This window comes from Dermochelys coriacea, chromosome 17 (assembly GCF_009764565.3).
Source record: "Dermochelys coriacea isolate rDerCor1 chromosome 17, rDerCor1.pri.v4, whole genome shotgun sequence".
NCBI classification, from domain to species: domain Eukaryota; kingdom Metazoa; phylum Chordata; order Testudines; family Dermochelyidae; genus Dermochelys; species Dermochelys coriacea.
In genome coordinates, this window is record NC_050084.1 from 11,757,114 (window position 1) to 11,782,656 (window position 25,543).

The window sequence follows — 25,543 nt, forward strand, 5'->3', positions numbered from 1 at the left end:
GTGCACTCTTCTCCAGAGGTTTGAATTCTGAGTTCAGATAGCCAGCGATGACTTTTTGGTCCAGTTTGGTTCAAAGCAAAGATCCCATTTTGGGAAGGAGAGGTTGAGAGGGGAGCAGAAAGTTTCAAAAGCAACAGCAAAAGGAAGCATGCTTTCATGTCTGAATCTAAATAACACTAGAAAACAAACATAGTGCCCTTATTTCATTCTGCTGATACTTCTCCATCCTGTTTGCTGAATTCACTTCAGGCATTTTGGAGTTTAATCAAGGGAGTTATAGCTCAGGCAGAGGTTAGCAGGACTATAGGGCACTCATTCACCACAAACCATCGGGGCCTTGTGAATTAGAACACAAACTGTCACCCGAAGTGAAGATAGATAGTGATGAAACTGCTCTTCAAGAATGTGTTTTAGGCCTGGTTTAAAGGTAACTGACTTACAGCTCAGCCACCTCAAATATAAGGACAATGCCCTGAGAGATGCTGAGCATCTATAACTCATGCTGCCATCAGTGGAATTACCAGTACTCTGGATCAGGCCTGTATTCGTTCTTGTATATGGCAAAATCATTTTGGGTCCCTTGCTACTGAAAGTCAGCTATTGCTATGAAATATAAAGCCCAGAGTTTGAATTTACTGTATATCCTATAAGTGAACCAGAGCTTTAACTGACACACACTCATAACTCAGTGAGGATTCAGTCTTGCATTTCTTGTGCACCTAGAAAAACCAGGGGACGTTTCTGAGTGAGCAAAGGTAATGTGATGCACGAGAATGTCATAAAATAAAATCCAGCTGCACAATTTTTAGCGACAGTGAGGAGAAGCTGGTTCCTTCAAGATGCCTGAAGTAGGTCATATTTTAAGTAGCTGTACTTAAATCAATATTATATAAGAAATGCAAGATTTCAGTGGGAGTTCTGAGTGCACATGAAATGCAGGCTGTAGTCCCTGATGTGCACAGCTCCACAGTGGATGTTCATGGGTTGCAACCCATTGTGAATAATTCACTTTACATTTGCTTACCGATTGCAAGGAGCCAGTTGATTTCGCTGTTTCAGCTCTGGTTATTATGAGAAAGAACTGAGATGGGTTGGCTACCAAAGGTTGGGGGTGTAGTCATTTATCATCAGAGTGTATTTGCCAGCTTGTGAAACTCAGCAGGCTGTTAGTGTCCCTCGAGATGACATTCGTAGATTAGTGTCAGAAGTAATAAGTCCCATGAGATAGCAGGGTGGTTGGGAGGGGTTACCACATTTTTGAGCAACAGCAAGGAGAAGCTGGTTTCTACAAGATGGCCTAAATGTGGTCATATTTTAGGCAGTTGTACTTAAATTAACCCAAAAGAAGTAGTAATGAGCCTTGAAGATAAAACAGAAAATTTCATGATTTCTGCTTATTGATTTGTTAGGTTAAATAAATATATCATGGGTGCAAGGAATGTCTCTCACCATTTATTCTCTGCACAGACTTGGCTAAGGATATATTTGAAATTAGGTATATGAATTCAGATCCTCAGTTGGTGTAAAGCAGAGTAGCCCTAATAAAATCAACGGAGCTACCCCCATTTACATTGCACAGGGATGCTACTCTCATTTAGGCCAGATCTTGCCCATGATTCTTTCCCATCTTTATCATAGTGTATAGTACTGTAGTTTTAGATATAGGTTTTTTTAATTATTTCAGAGGCCTAACTCCCATCATAAATGTTTTGCCATTGTATTTTGCTACCTTTATGCAAATTGGGACCACAAGGGAGAAGAGCAAACATTTCTGTGACAAAGGCATCTTGGTCACTCGGATTAATATTGGTATGGCGTGGTTAGCCAATAGTTGGGGTCTTGTATGTTGTTTCCATTAGGAGGAGAAAATGTGATGAGGCAGGAATTGCTTTGGTACAATCCTGTTTATTAACAATGAATGCACATAAAGTTCAGTTTACCTGAACACAGTAAAAATTAATCAGCATGAAACAGTTTCTTTGCTCAATGTTCCAAGCCTGTTTCAGCCACCACTCTACCCAGAAGGCTCTTTCTTTAGGTTTTTTTATAGGGACACACTCAAAGTGCTTGTTCTGGCTGGCTGGCTTTTCTCTCAGCTCCTCTGGGGAGGTTTGCTGCTTCTCTCCACACAAATACAGCTCCACCAAAACAGTACACAGGCCCCCTGCATGTCCATTCAGCCAGCCTCTCCCATTGACTTCAACTCCAGTTGTGGGTACTTGGCACTTCAGTAATCAACGCTTCTCTCTGTGTAGCTTTTGCAATATTATATATCAGGCATAGATTTATTATTGACCTCTGGTGAGTGGCAAGATATTGAAATTCTAAGGCACGCTCTGTGCTAAAAAGAACAATTGTAAAAGTACTTTTAAACTTCCTTTAATTTAATTGGCAATTTCCCTATATCTGATATACTCCAGGGAAGAAATGAGGGCTAAAGGTTGAGCTGACCTGCTCTAGTAAAGCTTCTGTTTTCACAGGAAGGCAAGGCACTTAGCTTTTTTTTGAATCTATATTATAGTCTATCCCCAATTAATTTTGTCATGCTTTGCCAGCTATCCAAGCTTAGTCAGTAGTGTCAAGAAATTGTAATTTTGTCTACTTTAAGAAAATTGGCCTGTGAAAGACACTGTGCTAGAGCTTAGTAGCCAAATCCTTGGCTGGTCTAAATGGATGCGACATCACGGACTTCAGGGGACTGTTGTCCATTTATGCCAGCAGAGCATTTGCCCCTATTTGTCTTCAAGATGAAAAATTCCAAAAGCAAATCGAAGTGCTCATGGAAGGCTATGGTTTGACAACCCTGGAGACTGGCATTCTCTGCTCATCAACAGGACAGGCACAGCCTGACAGAGCAGCAGCACAATCTACTGCACATTGGCCAAATACTGATCTAATTGAATGTGGTGTGAATCTTGAGTAACTCCACTAAAGTGAATAGAATTATCCAGGTGTTAAAAAAAAACCCCAACAGATCAGAATCAGGGCCATTGCCCCTTCAATATTTCTTTACCTCATTCTGGAGAGACCACCTCTGAAAACGAGGGGCTATTTGGCTCACTTTTAAAGATGCATATGTGAGTTAAGCACCTACCTCCCTTTGAACATGAATGGAAGTTGGCACCTAACTTCTTTGAAAATCCAAGTTTTAACCTTTGGCCTCTCTACTAGGACTCCAAATTGGCCTCAGCTTGTTGTGTCCTCTAGACTCTGGTCTACAAGAAATTACCTATGACCACCATGGTTTTTCACGTAACCCTGTCACTGGGATCCCATTCCTGCAGCCTCACCTCTTTGCTGCTATAGGGACTAGCTCCTTCCAAGTCCAACACACCCTTCCTTTGCACTGCTCTCGTCATGGCTCCTCTCACTCCCTGCGATTTTGCACACTTCCTCTTCATGACTTGGTTGCGCCCTCATTTTGTCTTGGCCTGCAGCCAACTCACCATGTGTTTTCCCCCTTCTGAGATAAGTCTTTCCATCTACACTGTCTCAGGTAGTCTTCCCATTCACTGCCCAGACTGGGCCACTTCCCCAGGGGCTAGTAGGGTAACCTGGGCCTACCCTCTACTCATGGTTCCAGCTCAGGAATCTTCTACTTATCAGCCAAGGTCTGCAACATCCCATCTAGCTCCTGACCCTTTTCCTACTCTGACACACTCAGGCTTCTGCTCTACCACTCTTCGGCATAAACTTTTCCTTCAGGGCCTGGAGCCCCAGGGTTTCCTCCTTTCCCTCTCCAATGCCTAGAGAGTGACTGCAGGCTTCCTCCCTGCAGTCCTTTTCTGTAGTCAACTTCCTGGCTTTATACTAGCCCAGCTTGTTTCTTCTCAGCTGGACTCCATCATCCATCAGTGGTTGCTTAGATCCCTGGAGGATTGGCTTGTCTGGTTAATTGACCCTTTCCAGGCTAATGTGGAGTGAATATCCCATCACAAAGTCAATAAACAGGCATCAGATAATTACTATCAGTTTTTAGGCATTACTGATTGAGGCCAATTGAACCCGTAACCTAGAGGTGAGATACTAAGAAAGCGATTAACAATCCTCTGAGCCATCCTTCCCTTCATATTTGGGGTAGGGGGGTAATGAAAACATTCTGTCTGAAGTAGATGCAGTGAAGTGTTTCCTTGATCCATGCAAGGTCTTTTAGCATTTAAGTGATGCTGACAGAAGGGCAGAGTGTTCTGCTTCCTAAAACAACTCCACACCATTGAAAGTTAGAAGAAGAACGACATAATCCGAAATGAAACTTCAGAGCTTCCAACTTCAGCTCCCCTCCTTTCACTAGCCCTTTGTTACACTGAGGGAGGAAAATAATGCTACCGAAACTATTCCGCCCATGAGTGACAGCAGATGCAGCAACGTGCACAATTACAATATTCATAAGTAAATTTTAATGATAATTAATAAAGACAATTGTCTTCTTTTGTTCTGAATACCTACAGATATGTTAAAAGTAGGGTTGCATAATTAATTTCCAAATGTAAGGTTCCTTAGAAATCCATAGAGGTTATTTCAGGGAGCTTTTTCAAGGGAGTCATCTCCATAATAAACATTACCTGTCACTTCTCAGCTTATAAATTAATTATTATGGGGAAGCAAAAAGAAATACCACTTGAGCAGAAAGTGAAAGATAAAGCCATGGAATTGTTATTAACAAGAAAAATAAAAATAGACAGGAACGTGATGTTTCCTTGCCAGTTTAGGGGATTTGTGTCTCTGCAATTGCATTTCTTTTCTCCCTCTTTTTTTTCCCCCTCAAGGTAAATTATTATAAGCTAGTTAGGTGTTTGGAAGTTCCTGCTGATCCTGACTTCAGCAGGAGAATGGGTAAAGAGAGAAACTGGTAAGATGCCCCCATACTTGTCCGGCTAACTGTTCTACGTGGTCAAATGGATCACAGAGTTTACCTGCATCTCCAAAAGAATGTGCTGCATATTAATAACAGGTTTCAGAGTAGCAGCCGTGTTAATCTGTATTCACAAAAAGAAAAGGAGGACTTGTGGCACCTTAGAGACTAACAAATTTATTTGAGCATAAGCTTTCGTGAGCTACAGCTCACTTCATCGGATGCATTCGGTGGAAAATACAGTGGGGAGATTTATATACAAACACAGAGAACATGAAACAATGGGTTTTATCGTACACACTGTAAGGAGAGCGATCACTTAAGATGAGCTATTACCAAGGAGTGGCCCACCTTGATTATCACCACAAAAGGTTTTCCTCCTTTCCCCCCGCCTCCTTCCTCCTGGTAATAGCTCATCTTAAGTGATCGCTCTCCTTACAGTGTGTACGATAAAACCCATTGTTTCATGTTCTCTGGGTTTGTATATAAATCTCCCCACTGTATTTTCCACCGAATGCATCCGATGAAGTGAGCTGTGGCTCACGAAAGCTTATGCTCAAATAAATTTGTTAGTCTCTAAGGTGCCACAAGTCCTCCTTTTCTTTTCTGCATATTAATGTGCCTAGTCCTTTCATAACTGAGAGTTACGCAAGGTACTCAGCCCTTTGAGGCAAGGAATGTCTTTTTGCTCTTTATAAAAGTAAAAGGGGGACAGTCGGGGCAAAAAACCTCACTGACTTCAAGATTGAGCTTGATACGTTTTATGGAGGGGAGGGGATGATGAGACTGCCTACAATGGCATGCAGCTGATCTGCAACTGCTAGTAGCAAATATCTCCAGTGGCTGGTGATGGGACACTAGATGGGGCGGGGACTCAGAGTTGCTACAGATAATTCTTCCCCAGGTGTCTTGCCCACATGCTCAGAGTCTAACAGATTGCCATATTTGGGGTTGGAAAGGAATTTACTCCAGGTCAGATTGACAGAGATCTTGGGGGGCTTTCGCCTTCCTCTGCAGCATGGGGCACGGGGTTGCTTGCAGGTTTAAACTAGGGTAAGTGGTCGATCCTCTGTAACTTGAAGTGTTTAAATCATGATTTGAGGACATCAGTGACTCAGCCAGAGGTTAGGGGTCTATCACAGGAATGAGTGGGTGAGGTTCTGTGGCCTGCAATATACAGAAGGTCAGACTAGATGATCACGATGGTCCCTTCTGACCTTCGAGTCTGAGTCTGTGAGCACTTAGCACAATGGGGTCCTGGTCCACAATGGGGGGGCTCCTGGGTTCAACTGCAATACAAACAATCAATAATAAGAGAATAATAAATGGACTGAATTCAAAAGTCAAAATCTACATCCCTCAAACACTGCAAATACCGTCCAAAACTTAGGGCTTATGGATAAAATTTTCAAAAGCACCTTTAATCCCATTTTCAAAAGGGTGACCACTGAATTTCAGTGGGTGTCTAAGTAACTTTAGAAAATGTGACTTAGGGGCCATATTTACAAAGTTATTTGTGCATAAAGATACAAATAGGTGCCTAACGGGATTTATAGAAGTGCCTAAATGAGTTAGGTGCCTGTAGCCCATTGACTTTCAATGGGAGTTAGGCACCTATCCTGCTTCTAAACCCCCTAGATACCTATCTGCCTCCCAACCAAATATGGTTGAAAAGCTGGGTGTGGGCTCCTAAATCACTTAGGTACTTTTGGAAAAAATTATCCTGAATCATCTCTTCACTATGGCTGTTCTATAACATTCTGGCTGTGTGAAGGGGATGTTGAAAAGGACATGTAAATGTAATCTTTGTATACTTTAAAGCTCCTTAAAGACTCCTGAGGGTCTTGAGATTCAGACCCATAGAGTTTATTTGAAACGAATCTGAACTTTGAAGCTTCTTCCCAGTCCTTGTACCTGACCTTCCAACTGTTCTATGGTGGCATCAGCCCTTCGGCCTGTCAGTTGCCCCCTCTAGTCCCATCCCCCGTAACTTTGTCCATAAGCCAGGGTTCTTTATCTATAAATTAATACATTTTGGTAGGCCCCTGCTCCCTCCCTGTGACTATCAAACCAACCCATGCCAGGGTTCACACATGCTTCCAGTACCACCCCCTTTGAGGAGGTGGGGGGGTGCTGCTCCCAAGGGAAGGGAGTTGGTTCTGCGCCCCCATGGGGGGGAGGGGGTTTAGAGGCCCAGAGAAGGGATTTGCAGGTAGAACCCACCCTACACTCAGCAGTGGCTTCTGCCACTTCTGTCCTGCAGAGCTGGCTGGGTTCGGCTTCCTGCTCTGGGCATGGAGACCCAGCCCCGGGGCATGAGATCACGCTCCAGTACCACTCAGGTTTGGCCTAGCCCCCCTCTTTTTCTCGACATCGTGTGACCCCCTCCCTTTTGCAACGGCCCTCGGGGGTCCGTACCCACAGGTTGGGAACCACTGAGGGATTTATCTCCTTTCAGTTCCCATTTTATCTAGGTGCTGAGTTCCCAAACACAGGCCACTTTCCACACCTTTTCGGGAGGAAAGAGAAGGGCTAGTAAATGAGAATCAGTTGGGCGTCTCCCACAAGGTGAATTTTCTGTAGTCATAAGAGGATGGGCATCAGTAAAACGCTGACCCTTCCCATCTTCTCTCTCAGTGGTTCACTCCAGTCACTCTACTCTTCCTGAACCTGGAGCTGCAGTAAACAAGCTGTGCGTGTTCCCCCTCCACTGCCTGTGTCCACTATAGTGGCTTAGCTGCAATATTCTTCTGAATGCCAGCATTCCACTGGAATATCAGCACCGTGAAGGGGGCACACCAGGGTCGTCTTTCACTCCATTCCCTATTCAGCAAAGCATTTAAGCATGTGAACAACTCAAAGCACATGCCTAAATCCTACTTAATTCAAGGGACATGTTTAAAGTTCAGCATGTGCTTCAGTGCTTTGCTGAATAAGGATGGATTTAAACATGCATTTAAATGCTTTGCTGACTTGGGCCTCATGAGCTTATGGGAAGCAACTGGCAGTAGCTTTTGCTCTTCGGATGTGGTATGTTAAATAGCCCTGCAATGGTTAAAGCTGGGGGAAAAAATTAATCACTTTCTTTGCATAACATTCTAAACAGGCACTGTATCATGGTGAGGGCTTATGGTGATCTTAAAATGTTAAAATAATATGGTAAGATGACACCCACAGGTGACGTGTAGGGTTGGTGATTCAGTGGAGTGACAGCTGAAAATACCGGGATAAACAGCTGCTTCTTAATTTCCTCTCTTGGCAAAGTCAGGGCTGGTGAACGCTAGGTTTCATAACAATAGGATATTTTATTGTTGTTTTCTCCTGACGGTGTTGAGATTTGTCAGCTCTACAGCTGTAAAGTCATTCATCCAAATATATCTGTGGGCATATTTACTTTTAAACAAAGGGTATGAAAACGTCAATCAATATGTCAGTAATACAGATGTCTCAAAACTGTAATTTATTCACCTTTATTCTGTTATCTCAAAACTGATAATGGAAACACCCTGCCTCCATTTAATGGCAGTTACAGTCCTGAAAGAAGGGTCAAGAACTTCATCCCTTGCCATACCACAGATTGAGATTTACTATCAGTGAAACTCACCCTCCTGCAGAGGGTCAGTAGAAGGCCTGTGCCTCTTAAATCCTAAATCTTACTTAAGTCCTCTCTTAAGGTAACCCATAGTCCCTTTTTCTGGCCCTCTGTCCAGGGGTGAATTTTGGCCTGAAGGAATGATACTCACTTTCCTGTTGTAAATGACTAGCTCTATTTTAAGTCTCTACTTCTTAGCTCATTACAAAATGTAAAGAAAATTATGATTTTGAAACACAGTGTGATCTAGTGGATAGAGGACTGTACTGGGTTGTGGAAGACTTGGGTTCTAGTCTTGGCTCTGCAACTGGCTTGCTGGGTGACCATGGGCAATTTATTTTGCCTCTGCGCCACAGTTTTCCCATCTGTAAAAAGGGGATAATGCAACTGACCACTTTTGTTAAGTGTTTCGAGATCTGTGGTTGAAAAGTGCAATAAAAGAGCTAAGTGGCAGTGTTGTTAAATTGAACATGGGGGGTACAGTGGCCAGGAATTTCAAAGTGACTTGTGATTTTTTTGCATGCCTCCAGTTTTCGGAGTGCACAATCCGACACTTTAAAAAGGAGCCTGATTCTCAGAAAGCGCTGAGCTCCTGTCTTCTGAAAACCAGGCCCCTGGAAAGTCTCTCAGGTTCTATCCATTAGATGCAATTGCTGTCTCTCATTATGTAAGGAGTTCTCAGCCATGACTCCTTCCAGTAACACCAATTAACTCAATCTGAGTGAAAACCCCCTGCAAAAACCACAGACTAGGTAGCATTGCAAACGAAGGTGGACTATTAATGCCATCACTAATACGTCTATGAGCATTGCTTCCTTTGTTGCATGTGGCTGACACCGAAATCAACGTTCTAAAACATAGGGCTATGCTAGGGTGACCCGATGTCCTGATTTTATAGGGACAGTCCCGATTTTTCGGTCTTTTTCTTATATAGACTCCTATTACCCTACCACCGCCGTCCCGATTTTTCACCCTTGCTGTCTGGTCACCCTAAGCTATGCACTTCCAACAGGCAGCTTACCCAAACTGAAACTCTTAGCATTGCAACAAGTACTAGAAAGACAGCATCTTTGTCATCTCTCCTCTCAGACTTACGGGGACGGATTCTCCTCTTCCTTAAATCAGTTTTAAAGCAATGTGTAAAAAAAACCAAAATGCAATAATAGCTGTAGACCTTCTTTGGTTGTTCTTAATGGGGGGAAAAAAGCTGATTCCCCAGGTAGCCTTTAATTGAACAGGGCAAAGGGACAGTCTAACTTCCTATCTGAGCTTTTTTTCTTGTTTGAAAATAACTAAACTGTATGTGTCTTGATAAGTATCTGGCAGTTAGATCCCTGGAAGAGGGACACTGAGCATTTAATACATGTCCACAGCACTGTGGACTTGGACAGGCAATCAGACACTTTATTACAGTACATGACTGTCGCTACTCTTTCTCCTGGTCCTCCATTAGAAACGGCAAAGCATTGCTGAAAACATGATCCTCTGCCTGAAAATATTTGGAAAAACTTCCTGCAGCAGTTGGCAGTGCTTCACAGGGAATGGGAAACGGCTGTCTCTCTGTCATGGTTTAAAAGTGCTTAGCGACCGTAGGTTTACATCTGTTGAATGTTTTGCACGTTGTGTGAAGCTTGTAGCTGTAAAAGGAAAAATGATGGGTATGGAAAGGATCTCATCTAGATGCTTTAGATTCTAGATTCAATTCTGTTCTCTCATTCTCCAATGAACATCTGACTGGGAATGTTGCTACAAAGTGGAACTCTGCCCCAAAGATACTGCAACAAAAGATGATATAAAGAATAGCCATTTGGGTGATATTCATCCCTGTGCAGAGAGTTAGCACAAGGCCTGTGAACCACTTAAGCCCTATTTTTATAGTCTAAAGTGGGATTTAAATGGCACATAGACCTTGTGGTGTTCTCTTTGCACACACGTGAATTTCACTCAGTATCTACGTGGTTTAAAAAACTGTCAAGCTAATGAAGGTGTTCTCAAATCATTGACCTTATTAGATAATTAGTTGATCTATCTGAGTTTTCCATAATAATCTTCTGTTGATGAAAGAACCACCCAGATTTTGGACCAATTCCTGAGTCCATATTTAACCCTTGATTTGTTCTTCCTCAAATTGAATTCCCTTGACAATCAGTGGGAGTTTTTCCCTAAGGACTGTGTAAGCAATTCAGAATTTGGCCATTTGATTGTATCACTCATGAGACTGTCTGTCTGAATATCATGGAGGTCATGCAAAACAACACTTTGATCAGTTCGGAGTAAATTAGTTGGAAACAGCAGATTTGTAGAAAAGCCATCTGAATGATGGAAAATGCAAACAGAAATTTCTATACTAGACATGGAGAGGTGGTAGGATTCTGTGGATTGGACTCTGGACTAGGAGTCAGAAGAGCTGGGTTCTATTCTCAGCTCTGCAGCAGATTTTCTGTGTGACTTTTGAGCAAGTTACTTCATCTCTCTCTGCCCGTTTCCCTCCCACCCTTTGTCTGTCGTGTCTATTTACATAGTAAGCGCTTTTGGAACTGTCTCTTTTTATGTGTTTGTACAGCACCAAGTACAATGGGGCCTACTAGCTGCTACCATAATGCCACCACTAGCAATAAAGGTAGGATGACAATGCACTTGTAATTGTCATACTCTAGATTGTAAACTCGTTGGGGCAGGGACTGTCCTTTTGTTCTGTGTTTGGACAGCGCCTAGCACAATGATGCCCTTGTCCGTGACTGGGGCTGCTAGGCATTACCATGATTAGGGCCCTACCAAATTCACGGTCCATTTTGGTCAATTTCACAGTGATAGGGTTTTATAAATAGTAAATTTTCATTATTTCAGCTATTTAAATATGAAATTTCACGGTGTTGTAATTGTAGGGGTCCTGACCCAAAAAGGAGGGGGAAAGCGGCCGCAGAGTTATTGTAGGGGGGGTTGCGGTACTGCTACCCTTACTTCTGTGCTGCCGCTGGAGAGCGGTGGCTGCTGGCTGGGATCCCAGCTCTGAAGATAGAGCTGCCGCCAGCAGCAGCACAAAAGTGAGGATGAATTGATATGGTATTGCCACCGTTACTTCTGCACTGCTACTGGTGGAGCGCTGCCTTCAGAGCTGGGCGCCTGACCAACAGTTGCCTCTCTCTGGCTGTCCAGCTCTGAAGGCAGCACATAAGTAAGGGTGGCAATACTATGACCCCCCCCTAAAATAACCCTGTGACCGCCTTGCAACTCCCTTTTGGGTCAGGACCCCCAATTTGAGAAACACCGGTCTCCCCTGTGAAATCTGTATAGTATAGGGTAAAAGCACACACAAGATCAAATTTCACCGGAGGAGACCAGTTTTCATAGTCTGTGACATATTTTTCTTGGCCGTGAATTTGATAGGGCCCTAACTATAACTAATCTAATAAAAACAATAACTTTTTAATATATACTAGCTCTTGAACCTCAGTTTAAGGTAACACAATCACCTCTTTCTTGTAGCTCATGTATGACATGCAGAATAATGTAGTTGTTCCAGAAAGTTCATCTCAGACATTCAGGCTGCAAGAATGGCAGCAATTCCTCTTTTTAAAACAGCTGACGCAGTGAGCCTAAGGCACAGTGGTAGAATCTATTTCTATGTCTCTCTCTAGCCAGCAGCAGAAGTTTGGTTGGTTGTTTTTTTTTTTCTTCACAGTTGATAAACATCTAAAAAATCTTTCTTCTGCCTATCTCCGCTACAATAGTCTATGAGCATGGAGAGCTCTCATCTCCCACAATGGTGTTCTGCTGTCTAGAGATCACCCAATTGTAATTAAGGCTAATACTCTGTTTTCATGCTAGAGAAGAAAGGAAAACAAGCTGGCTTGATTAACTTCCCCTTTGAATAATAGGGGCCAAATGCAACCCTCACATAAATGGACACATCTCCTGTGAAGAACATTTGGCTCTAGAACTATATGAGCTGTTCCTCCTGCCTCAGGAACAGATTCTTTAAAAATAAAAAGCTCTCCAAGCTTTCTAGTTTATGGAGAGATTAATTTAAATCATAAGTTACCTAGTTTTGAAACTTCCCCTTTTCTATTCCGATGCTATCTTGTGAAATGTCTGGATGATGCCCAGTCCCTCAGCTTTCTGTCAGTCCTCAGAATAGCTACAGGGAAGTTCTCTTTATAAATATCCCAGCTCTGCTTCAGTGTTCCTTCAAAAGGCTCTCATTGCCATCATGTCTCAAGACAAGAAGGGGAATATTCCAAAGCAACTGATCTAAACATCTTCCCTTATCTAACTGGATTTGTTTGGTGAGGACTAAACTTAGTGCGGAGGCACTTTAATAGTCTGACCTTTCCCATGAAATCTTGCTTTAGAGAAAGATTTAAGGTCTAGATGTTTAGAAGCAACAAGTGATTTTTGGGGTGACCAACTTGAGACAACTTAATTTGTGGCACTTATATGGCCCCTTATACTGTAGCGTCTGAGCACCTTGCTGTTATGTTCTTGGCATGCACACAAAGAAGTGACCTAAAAACACAAAATACTCTTTCTGGAAGGTTGCAAAGTAACACTGCTTTATTTCTTAGAATTCAGAAAACAGAGATAGACAAAGCAGGCTGCTCCCTAAGGCAGTGAGGAACAAATCAACCCACCTTGCTCTAGAGTGGCTGTTTGCAGACTGATTGCTAAAGACTCAATTTGCACGCTTCCCTACGGAGCCCCCTAGCCTACAAACCAGACCAGAAAACCCCTTACACTTAATGTGATCATCTGTAGTTTTAACACTGTTTTCAATACACCACACTCTCAATCTTTAATGTATTTCTCCACCCAACAGCCCTCTGAGGTAACAAAGTGCTATTATCCATCCTCATTTTAAAGATGGGGAATGGAGGTATCAAGAGACGCAGTGACTTGCCCAAGGTCACAGAGGAAATATGTGGAAGAACAGGGAACTGAAAGATTTCTCAGATGCCTGGTTAGTGCCTAGCCACTGGACCATCGTTCCTCTTCGAGCTCAAACGGTCCTGATATTCAGAGGGTGGGTGCTAAAAAGAAAATCTTTTTTAAACACAAACTAATTCAATAACAACCTGACCCATATAGGAAATGTAATGTTTATTCCAGAACCATTAATTTTTTTCAAGTGTACCAGTGTGAAAGTTTCTCTCAAGACACAAATTGCATGCAGATTTATTTGAATAAATAAAATAGTTGCCTGTTTGATTAACTTAGGGAAATGATATTTTTGTAACAAATAATTACATTGGATATCTGGACAAAGCTCTGCAGCAGTTTCAATCTCTCCAAACTCTCAAGCGTGTATTATTTATGTTGATGCCTCAGTAACTTCTCCTGTGACATGGTTTCTGTGGTGCCTTGTAGGGTTCTTGGTTATGACTCATTTAGTTCACTCTATCTAACTGGCATCCTCATAATTCACTGCATAGCTTTAGCAAATACTGCTGTACAGATCACTGCAATGAGAGTATGTGTCTGCTAGTGTGTGTGCAATCCCATATTGTAGTTCTAATATTAAACAAAAGAGTCCTATTCCTCATAGACAAAGACTGGCCAGTTCCGTCCTTGGTGTAAATTAGAATTGAGTGTCAAATTTCAGTTCTCAGATTAGTTGGTTAGAAAGAGTTGCTGGTGTTTTATATTGCGCCTCTATTAAAAATTGGATGTGCAAAGAGCTTGGAAAGAATCTACTCTAACAATATGAAATGCCAAATGAGTTCTTTCTTACTTTTCAGATACTATATGATGAAGGAAAATGAAAGAGAGGATATGTCATGTTCAATCTGCATTATCCTTGCTAGGGAACCTTGACAATGCAGAGGAGTAGATTACCTTTGATTCCACAGTGTCCAAGGAATATTTGTCAGATGGATGTAAGATGTCTGGAGCTACTTTAAATCAGTGTTAAAAGTTAATGAAAACAAACCACAGTATTCTTTGCATTTTAGACTGGGTGAGGTGAACATTTAATACTGACGAATTATCATCTTGCAGAGTGGACAGAGAAGAACAAAAAGATCAACACATGATAGAAAATAAATGCCAGCCAAAATGTTATCATTCAATCACATTATTTTACTTGGTTCCTTAAGGCCCCAATCCAGCAAAACACTTAAGCACATGCCTAATTTTAAGCATGTGAATAATTGTATTAATAGTTATGTGCTTCTAACAGCATTAACTCTTTCTCTTCTTTCCAATGGTATTCCTACTGGAAAACGCTATGCCAAGAGGTGTAGTTCCTATCCTAGATTCAATGCATCTGCCCACAGTTATGCAGATCAGAACCTCCTGGGGTTGGTTTAGAAGCCTTCAAAGACCTCCAGGAGGAGGAAGGAGTGTGTCAGGGAACCAGTGTTTTTTTCCAATTCTGATTCCATTTGGGGTTTCCCTCCCATGTTCTCTCTTTACTACTCACAGTACATAGGGTCCTTTCTGAGACTCCTAGAATCCCTTTGGTTGGAAGGCCTCTCTGATGGGTCCTTGCCTAGTCACACAATCAGGGCATATCCCCACCATCCTGGGCCTCTTGTCGCATCCTCTAACACTTCTTCCAGAGGATGGATTTTTTTATCACTTGCAGTCTAAGTCAAAACTTGATCTCTTTCTAGAAGCTATGCTGTAGCTCAAGGTGATGTTATGGGCTTGATGTAGAAATTCCTGGGTGAGGTTCTTGGGCCTTTGTAATGCAGGAGGTCAGACTAGATGATCACAAAGGTCTCTTCTGGCTGTAAAAATCTATGAATTCTAGTGATGATTCTTTCCCTGTTCTGTCCTGTTCTGAGGTAGGCAGAAATAGTGCATTAATGTTTGTCTTTGTGGACCAGTAATTGCTGACGATAAAACACAATATTATGCTGTCTGACACTGTCAGCACAGCCAGGGATATTTTTAAAGTTCTCGTGTCCAAACAGGAAATGTCAGCTGTTTCTTCCCAAGCTCTTTTTGTCTGAGGCATTATTCCTTGTGGTTAATTCGCTCTAAAATAAACAATGCAGGCATTCATCTCTGGCTTGAGTATGCTCAGTCAAGTGAGAAGACATGAAGGAGGAATGTTCTTATTGTGAGATAATTACAACCTTGGACTTGGTCTGTAATCCCCAGGGATGTGATTATTTTATGATAATAAGCAAAACCCTAAAACTGATTTTTATGTATTTTAAAAAAATGCTCTGAGGGGAAAAAGTTGAGGGTGTGTTGGAAGACAATGAGAGTGACAGTTTAGGTTGCAGCGGTTTAGTATACATTGAAGTATCTAATTTACCAGCCTGCTGGAATATCCCCTGCACCTTCCAAATGTTAAACAATTTAATATGTCATCTGATTGCTTCTGGCTGAATTCAATGCAAAACAGTGTCTCTCTATGCTGACTACGGTGCATTATGTTTTTTGTGTACTGGAAAGTTGAGATACAATGCGGTGATTGTCATTAAGCGGAAATGTTTTGTCAAGGGATATCACACTTTTAGCTGTATGTGTAGAGAACAACTATCAATGGGTGCTCTCAACAATGTGTATGTCTTTGGATCAGGCCCCTAAGGGGGAATTCTCCTCAAAGTACTAAAATCTATCAAAGTCCATTGGAGTATTACCACTGACTTCAATTGAGCTATGAATCTGGGCCTATGTGGACAGGTAGCTGCTCAGAAATCAATAGGATCTCCCTACCCACCCCTCCCTAGGAAATGTGGTCCAGCTCAGGAATCTAGAGATCTGGGTTCAATTCCCTACTCTGCTACAGACTTCCTGTGTAACCTTGGGCAAGTCATTAAGTCTCTTTCTGGCACAGTTGGCCACCTGTAAAATAGAGGTAATAGCACCACCCTATCTCACCGGGATTATGTAAAAATAAATATATTAAGCTTGTGATGTACTCAGATACGTTGGTGATGGAGGCTATGAAAATGTTTTAGCTCTCTAGATAGATAAAAATGAGATTTTAGAAGGAAATACTGTAAACACAAAATTTTAGGGCTAAAAGGGACCTCATTCCAAAGCCTGGGAGTCATAACAGTTGTTCTGACCGAGGAGTAAGTCTTTTCCCTGGACTGAGAATATATCAATACTTTTATCCCTGGAAATCTCTGTAGCAGAACAAAAAATATATTAAATTTTCCCCCAGCTTTATGGTCTCATTCTGCATTTACACCTAAGCATCACTGGAGTTCTCTCCATCACCCATGTAAAGCATTGGATACCTCAAAACAAATTAAAGGTCATGTGAACTATCTCATAACCCATACTCAAATCTTTCTTCTGTGATGGAATTTGGGTAAAAGAATCACTTTCCTCTGTCATCTCTAAAGTGGGGATAATGATACTTGTCCATCTTTTTGCAGAGCTATGTGATCTATGGATCAAAACTGCTGTATAGGTGGTGCAAAGTATGACTCTTCATTTATTTACCACAATGGTAGCTTGGGAGGTTTTCAGGCAGTAGGGAATAAAAATTAGAATTAGACTATGGGTGAAATTCATCTCTGTGCAGAGGGCTAGCATTAGGGCTAAGCAACATTTATGTTTCAGTTAAGCCCTCAAAGCAGGGCTTACAGGGGACTTACCTTAAATTGTGCATGAAGATGAATTTCATCCCCTATGCTCTTTGGGCCAGGGACCATGTATTCCTTTGGGACTGGAAAGTACCTATTGGATTTTAAGCACTACTGCAATCTGAAGAATAATATTAATATACAATAATTTTTCCCTATAGGTGTGTTAACCATTCCTGAATTTACATAAGAGTATGGACCACAAGAAAAAGTTCATTTGAGAATACTTTGGTTAAGTTAAGCAATATAAATGAATAATTATCATATACAGCCTAACATATACACTGTGTATGTATGTACTGGCAACACATTCCAGCCACAGAGAAGGCAACAGTAATATAAAGGGGATATAATGTTGTTTGACTGAGCCTTTCAGACTGTGTAAGCATTTCTCTGGGGGAGTCCTTTGCACTTGGCTATGGTTGATCAATCCTAGAAGGTTTATAAGTTTCCTCAAGAAGCCTACCGTGTAAAAAATTATTCATTGTTTCTCCAATTCAGAAATTCTGCATAGATCTTTTGAATGCTAAGAAACTGACTAGCTGGAACATTACCTTTCAGTGACACAGAGTGATAACCAGTGGCATTTGGGAAATTAATCCTGTCTCATACAGAAGTAACAAGAAAATGTGTCTGATAAATAATTTGAAACCTCAGGCTTGAGAAGCTAGATTCTGTACTGAATCTAATAGGTTTCACCAAAGGAATATAAGCTGGGTCTTAGAGTTGTTCGATGTGCATAGCTTTGAAAATAGGTTGTGTGCGCCCAAGCCAAGACCTCTGTCACACAGCTTTTAGGTGTATTGTTTCTTTGCATGTGTAACACACTAGCTAAATTTACTATGTTCCATTTTACTGGCTGGCTCACATTGAGGATAACTGCTTCCTACTGCTATTAGCTACTGGAGTTATCACTTGAAATGACAGAGGCCTGTTTTGTTCTGGGAAAGTCCTGATTTCAAGGCCAGCTGATAATCCCACCGCGGAGAGGGAAGTCATTAAAAATGTACATTCATTCTTCTCGGTCATGAAGTTTAAGGGATAAATAATAAGAAAACTTTTTAAATCAGCATAAATGGTGACTTTTTCTTCTTCTTCTTAGTAATATAGGGCTCAGTTCTGGAAGGTACTGAGTGCCCCCAGCTCCTGTTTAGTCCACGGGAAAGCATGCTCTGCATTTTTCTTGTGCTCTACTCTCCCGTTGGTGGATACAAGTAATTTTCATTGAAATCACCGAAGTCTCCTGAACTGGGAAAACCAGTCCATGAATCTGCTCAGTTACTGCTACTGCATCCGATGAAGTGAGCTGTAGCTCACGAAAGCTTATGCTCAAATAAATTTGTTAGTCTCTAAGGTGCCACAAGTACTCCTTTTCTTTTTTGCGGATACAGACTAACACGGCTGCTACTCTGAAACCTGCTACTGAGATTGTAAGCACAGGCATGAATCATCCTTTTGTTCTGTGTTTGTACAACACTTGGGGGCCTGGTTACTTGAACTGTTCATATATCTGTGTATTAATATATATATGACTTAGCATCTCTTTAGCATTCAGAAAGCGTATACAGAATTTCTGCATATGTGTACATATGACTTTTAACTTGACAGTGTCCCTTTAAAAGCAGTGCTGTAATATGTAGTGCAGTTACCCTTTCAATAAGACTTGCACAGATTTTCTTTGTCTTTTACTCTCAATTTAGCTCTTACTGAATTGGCAACATTGGGAACATAGTTTATTATGGTAAGTTGAATCTGCAAATAAATGGTATTCCTGGCCTAAAATAATTCATCTAAAGTGCAGGGGCAGTCAGTTGTCAAATTGTGTCTAGAGTGGGTTAATCAAGTGTACCAAAGAACAAAGAGCAGCCCCAGAGTAATATTTTTACATCATTAGACTTTTTTCAGTCTGCTTTCAGTGTGTTCATCTAACTACTTCAGGCTGATTATTCACTCATAGTGGCTCATTTTTAGATCGCAAATATTATGTTTTTTCCTCCTGAGTTTGTCTTAACAGTTGCAAACACTTGAAGTTCTCAAGTTTAAAGATGTGCCATTTCACTCCCAGGATGTTGCATTTCACAGACAGTTTGTGTGTGTTTTGTGCCGTGATTACTAATTCTGGGCCAGCTTGCGATGGCCTTACTCACCCTGAGTAGTACCTTACTCCACTAGCAGTCCTATTGCCTTCACTAGGTACTTACTGTTCAGTGTGAGAAAGGGTACCATAGTCTGGCCCAGTAGGATTAGCAGGAGATACTTTTTCCTGGTTATGTTTGGGAACGAGTGTATCACTGTGATGGCTCATCTTAAGTGATCACTCTCCTTACAGTGTGTGTGATAAAACCCATTGTTTCATGTTCTCTGTGTGTGTATATAAATCTCCCCACTGTATTTTCCGCCAAATGCATCCGATGAAGTGAGCTGTAGCTCACGAAAGCTTATGCTCAAATAAATTTTGTTAGTCTCTAAGGTGCCACAAGTACTCCTTTTCTTTTTGCGAATACAGACTAACACGGCTGCTACTCTATAACCAGGAAAGAAATGAGTAAGAGGTAACAAGGAAGCATCAAATATGTCTTCCCAATATGTTGGGTGAAACGGTTCTGGGTGTAAGGATTTTAAACTATTGCATAAATGTTGCCAGAAGTGCAACTAGCAGAGGGTGAAATTCACCCCTATGTAAAGAGCAAGCATGAGCACTTCTCATTGAAAGTCAATGTGACTAAGTTCCTAAATCACTTGAGTGCGAGCATGCAGGCTTCTCCCTAAAGCAGAGAGGCACAACTCACCCCACCTTCCTGCAGGGTGGCTCTTTGAAGACTGACTGCTGAAAGACCCAGATGGCACCCTTCCCTACAGAGCCTCTAAGCCTGCAAACAGGACCAGGAAGACCCCTGAGAATTTAAAGTGAGAGTTCACAATTTTAACCAGAGTTTTCAGTACAGTAAAATTATCATTGATGATAGTTAAGGCTACATTTTTGTCATGGGTATTTTTAGTAAAAGTCATGGACAGGTCACTGGCAGTAAACAAAAATTCACAGCCCGTGACTTGTCTATGATTTGTAATATATACCCCTGACTGACTAAATCTTGGGGGCAGAAGGGGCTGCCTGGGGGCTCCGCAGGTGCTGGGGGTGGAGTTGGCAGGGCTAGTAGGCTCCCTATCTGGCTCCACACCTCCCCGGAAGCAGCGACATCCCTCAGCTCCTAGGCAGAGGCGGAGGCGCGGCCGTGCAGCTCTGCACGCTGCCTCCTCCCTGAGCGCCGGCTCTGCAGCTCCCATTGGCTGGAAACTGCAGACAATGGGAGATACAGGGGCGGTGTTTGCAGGCAGAGGCTGTGTGCAGAGCTGCCTGGCCACGCCTCTGCCTAGGAGTGGAGTGAGGGGTACGTTGACGCTTCTGGGGAGCCCCCCCAAGGTAAGCGCTGCCCAGAGCCTGCCTCATCATGACCCGTGCCCCTGCCCCTTTCCACACCCAAACTCCTGGGGGTGGGGAGCAGTGACCCCAGTGGCCAGTGCAATGGTGGTCATGGAAAGTCATGGAATCTTTGATTTCCATGACCTCCATGACAAATGTGCAGCCTTAATGATAGTACCCAAATTCCGCATAGAAGATCAGGGCCCCATTGTGCTTGCCACATTGATGGGGTGCATAAATGGATACAAAGACAATATCTGCCTTGGAGGGCTTGCAGATCCAGGGTACATACTGCAAAAAGAGCAGCCAGGAGACTGTGCTGGGAGAGGGACAAGGGTGAGAGCTACATTAGGAAAACATAGGAGTGGTGCTAGAAAAAAAATTCTGCCCCTCAGGTGTCAAAACCATTATAGAACCAGTTCTGTGCAATCTTGAAACAGCACGAACTTTGCTAATATAAAACACGGGAACAGAGGATTAACCTGCGTAAATAAGGAGGGAAAAGCCAAGTCATTGAAGGCTTGTTTTCTGCTGCCCTCTCCTGGCCCTTTAAAGGAGAGGACATTTTCATGGTGAATGAATATACTTGCATGTACAGAGAAATATAGAGCAATGTGTGACTTAATCAAGTGCTACAATCTTAGACCACTGAACTGCGGAAACTAGTTCAATGTTAACTAGTTTAGTTAGGCCCTGATTCAGGAACATATTTTTCTCAGAACAGCACTTAAGCATGTGCTTAATTTTAAGCACATGCTAAAATGCTGTCCTGAATAGTCCTAGACTTAAGCACATACTGAAGTGTTTTCCTGAATCGGGACCTTAATGCTTGCTGCTATGTCAATGAGCATCACATCAACTTATCTGAATGCCTAGAGTGAAAAACAGCAGACAGGCTGGACCTTTCTAGGGTAGGCAAGGTGTTTGTCACTTTCCAAACAGCTCCTGGACTGATATGTTTCTGATGCCATTGTGAAATGCTTGCACTAAAAGAGTTGATTGCATGAGTAATGGAGGAGAAGTAGGAAATCTGACAGAGTGAGGGGAGCCAGGCCATTGCCAGAAATGTGTCCTCCCTGCAGAATTATTTATGGGAATTAAATAACAGTGAATGATTTGGGGCACCCTTCAGTAAACTGTGTATAGCAGCAAAGTGGATTGCAGTGATCCCTGGCTGATTTTTCTGTATGAACGTTAAAGCTGAGATGCTGAACTAATTAGTACCACCTCTTTGCTGTGCACGCAGAGCAGAGTTCTGGCACAATCCACCACAGCTGGCATTGAGGTAGAAGGTGTCCGGTGCTTCCGCTTTGCAGGAGCGTGAGTTCCAAATGAGCATGTATTAACAGAGCAGGGCAGGGAATTCGGGGGGCGGAGGAGGGGGTTACAGAGAAGAGAGAGGGAGCCAGAAGCAGACGTGTGCAAAACTGGTGAAATGTCACCGAAAAGTTTTTGTTTGCCATTTCATTCCAGTTAATTTCATACCCCTCAAATGCTATTTGACAACACTGGTATTTTCATGTTGAAAACACGCGCACGCACACAAACACACAGACACACACACACACACACACACACACACTCTGAAGCTCAGATTTTGAAGCTGGATCTCACATGATCTAACTGGGGTGGACAAACTGTGGCCCACGCGCTGCGTCCAGCCTGTCAGACATTTTAATCCACCCCTCAGACTCCATCTGGGGAGCGGGATTATGGGCTTGCCCCATTCCGCACATGCTGTGGCTCCCAGAAGCAGTGGCATGTCCCCACTTCAGCTCTTATGCATAGGGGCAGGCAGGGAGCTCTGCACGCTGCCCCACTCCAAGTGCTGCCCCTGCAGCTCCCATTGGCCAAGAACTGCAGCCAATGTGAACTTCAGGAGTGGCACCTGCGGATGGGACAGTGGGTAGAGCCACCTGTCTGGCACCACACCTTTCCGTAGGAGCCAGAGTGGGGGCATGCTGCTGCTTCTGGGAGCTGCTTGAAGTAAGCGCCGCCCAGAGCTTGCACCCCTGCCCTCCTCCGGCACCCCTGCCCCAGCCCTGATCCCCCTCTGAACCCCTCGGTCCCAGCCTGAAGCACCCTCCTGCACCTCAAGCCCCTCATCCCCAGCCCCACCCCACAGCCCGCACCCCTAACTGGAGCCCTCATCCCGGCCCACCATACAATTTCCATACTCAGATGTGGTCCCTTGGGCCACAAAGTTTGCCCACCCCTAACTAGGCCTTTTGTGCTTGGAAATAGGCTTAACCCTAGTGGGCTAAGGGCCGTTTCTCCCCCCCAATAAAATGGACATAGAAAATGCTTAATATTTCTAATCGTTTCACCCTTTTCATTGCAAACGTTTCATATGCCCAGAACTTGTGAACTGCATGCCAACCATAGGTCTAATTCATCTCCGCAATACTCCAATTTTTAATTAACCTAGTGGCTATACCAGCATAAAACTGGAGTGTCAGAGTGGTGAATCCAGCTTCATGAGGTGCCGAACAAAGAGTCAACTAAAATGTGACAACCACCCGAATTCCCATACTCCTTTGTAGCAGTATGGGGAAGCACAGACCTCCGTCCCGCCTCTGCATTGCGCCGATAATGAAGAAATAATTACAGAGGGCCAAATCTGGCTTATCTTGCACAGGTGCAGTCCCAATGAAATTTATTTGAATAAGGGGAGTAGGCTTTGGCTCAATATTGTTACCACAGGACTGTGTTTCCAGGAATTTTGCCTCATCAGCAGCCGGTGATCAGTTAATAATGCTTGCAAAGATTAATGCCCTAAAAGGTTCCCGTCCTGGGAAATTGAACTTTGTTCCTGACCAAAATTTTTGGAACAACTGAAGCAGAGGTTTCCAGCCAAGGAAGAAATTTGAAGCCAATAGTTTCAAAAGTAACCCTTAAAAGTATGTCTGCATTTATTTATTTATTTATTTGCATTCTGGCTCTTGCATGTTCAAGAGTGCAGCTGTGTATGGAAAACAGAAGGCAGAGGACTCACTACCTGTATTCATTGGTTCATTGTGGACCGCCTCTCTAATGGATATGTTCAGTTAGAACTGCAAGTGTTACAGTATGGGCCAAATTCTTAGCTGGTGTAAATTGGCCTAATTGACTTTAATAGAGCTACATTGCTTCACAACTATGGAGAGTCTGGCCCTAGATCTTTTAATATTGTAACAAAGCTATGGTCAGTGAGGACTTTACAACTGAGACTATGCTGCACACAGACATGGACATCTTGAGCTAATCTCTGTTAACAAGAGAGGTCCTGTGAAACAGAGCTGAGCAGTTCTCATTCCATCGAACGGAGGACAGTGGTACATCTGCTGCACGCGAACCAGTTCGTTACACTATATGCAGGTTTAGAATCAGTCATCCAGATATGAACATTTATCTTCAGGTTGTTTCCATCCACATATTCCTTCTTTTATTTTTGACATTTCATGAAAAGTTTGAGCACTGAAAATGAACACAGTAATATAAATTATTTATGGGTAGTTTTATTTTCAACACAACACTTGATATAGCATAAAATGTTAAGGGTTCTTTGGGTTTTGGTTAATTTACATAACAAACTACTGTCTTTGACTATTGAACAAATTGCTGTCTTTCTAGTGCAATAAATAAATGAAAGTCACCCCCAAATTGTTTACTAGCACATTTAAACATCTGCTAATTAATAAAAGATACCAGAAATACCATAGTTTCTTGTACACAGATATTTTAACATGAAATCATTTACTAAGAATAAATTAAAAGTATGCTTGAAGCATGAACCACTTAAATCTTCTGTTGCCATCTATTAATGAAGCCTGTGTTTGTATCTGGATTTTTCCTCCTCATTCTTTTCTTGAATGCTGCTCTCAGGGATTCTCAGTTCCTTTTACTCTTCATGGCTCATGCCAGCATCCAGCTCAATGTCTTTCTGAACATGTACTTTTCCTTTGACATCCATCTACACCTATCAGCAGGCTTTTACCTGAACGTAATATGCTTTTCACACGACCTATGGATGAGAGGACATATAGCTGTGAGAGAACCTTTTAAAAATATATGGGAAATAAACTTTCTCAGATACGTGGGGCAGACCGTGAGCTGATGTGATCTGTGTTAGTTCCCTTAAAGTCAATGGAGCAATGACAACTTTTGTGAACTGAGGATCTGTCCCCATAGTTCTAGGAACAAATGTAATCATGAGAGGCCTATATATCAACCTTAATGTTGATGATACAGTTACTTGCATAGATCGGCAAGAAACTAAATGGAACCTCGGGAAGTCTATCTTCTGCAACTTATCAGCTAGTTGCACTCATCATTTGGGACAAAAGCTCACAGGAATTTTTTCATTGAAAAATGCCAAGTCATCCACCTCCAAACTTTCCACAGCAAAGGGTCAGTTTCAACAAAATTTCTTGACTTGCAATTTTTTTTAAATAACATTTAAAAATTGTCAAAACATCCTGTTTTTATATTTTTTAAACAAAAAACTCAGGTTTTTCAGTTAAAAATTACTTTTTTATGTGAAATTTTGAGCTAATTATAATACTATTAACCAAAAAATGGTTGAAATGGAAACAAAATGTTTTCATTGACCTGAACTCACTTTTTTTGGGGGTGGGGGGGAGGGTTCAGTTTGTGAAAATGTGCCAAATTTTTACTTTGTTCCAATTAAGGATGTGGGGAGGGAAATCTTGAAACTTTTCCTGGGAAAAACATTTCTCACCCAGCTCTGTTTAGGACCTAGTTTTCCACCTTTACTCATGCGGAGTAATTCCTTATTCCTTGAGTAGTTTCAGTAAAATCAATAGCGCTGCTTGCAGGGTAAGGTACTACTCAGCGTGAATAATGGAGGCAAAATCAGGCCCTTAGAGACAAAGGAGCAGATCTTCAGTTTAGGTAAATTGTCACAGATCTATTGGCTTTAATGGAACTATGACCATTTAAACCAGCTGAGGATCAGCCCTGAAAAGAGAGAGAGAGAGAGAGAGAGAACTAGGCCAAATGGCATTCTGTCCTACCTACACCTTCCATCTTGGTCTAGATTTTGCTACCCTTACAATGAATTGCCCTTATAGAATCATAGAATCATAGAATATCAGGGTTGGAAGGGACCCCAGAAGGTCATCTAGTCC

The 25,543-nt window shown here is 42.3% G+C and overlaps 1 protein-coding gene across 7 annotated transcripts in view; it reads left to right on the plus strand.

The window, feature by feature from the left end:
* PIMREG (PICALM interacting mitotic regulator) overlaps positions 1-25,543 on the plus strand; it is an 84,296-nt gene that overhangs the window by 6,696 nt on the left and 52,057 nt on the right. Inside the window, exon 1 of one of the 7 annotated variants that reach the window (XM_043499399.1) lies at positions 18,713-18,734. The exons of the other annotated variants lie outside the window; for them this stretch is intronic. The gene's annotated coding sequence lies outside the window, so the exon portion shown is untranslated. Of the gene's footprint in view, positions 1-18,712; positions 18,735-25,543 lie in introns of those variants that run through there. 7 annotated transcript variants of the gene reach the window in all.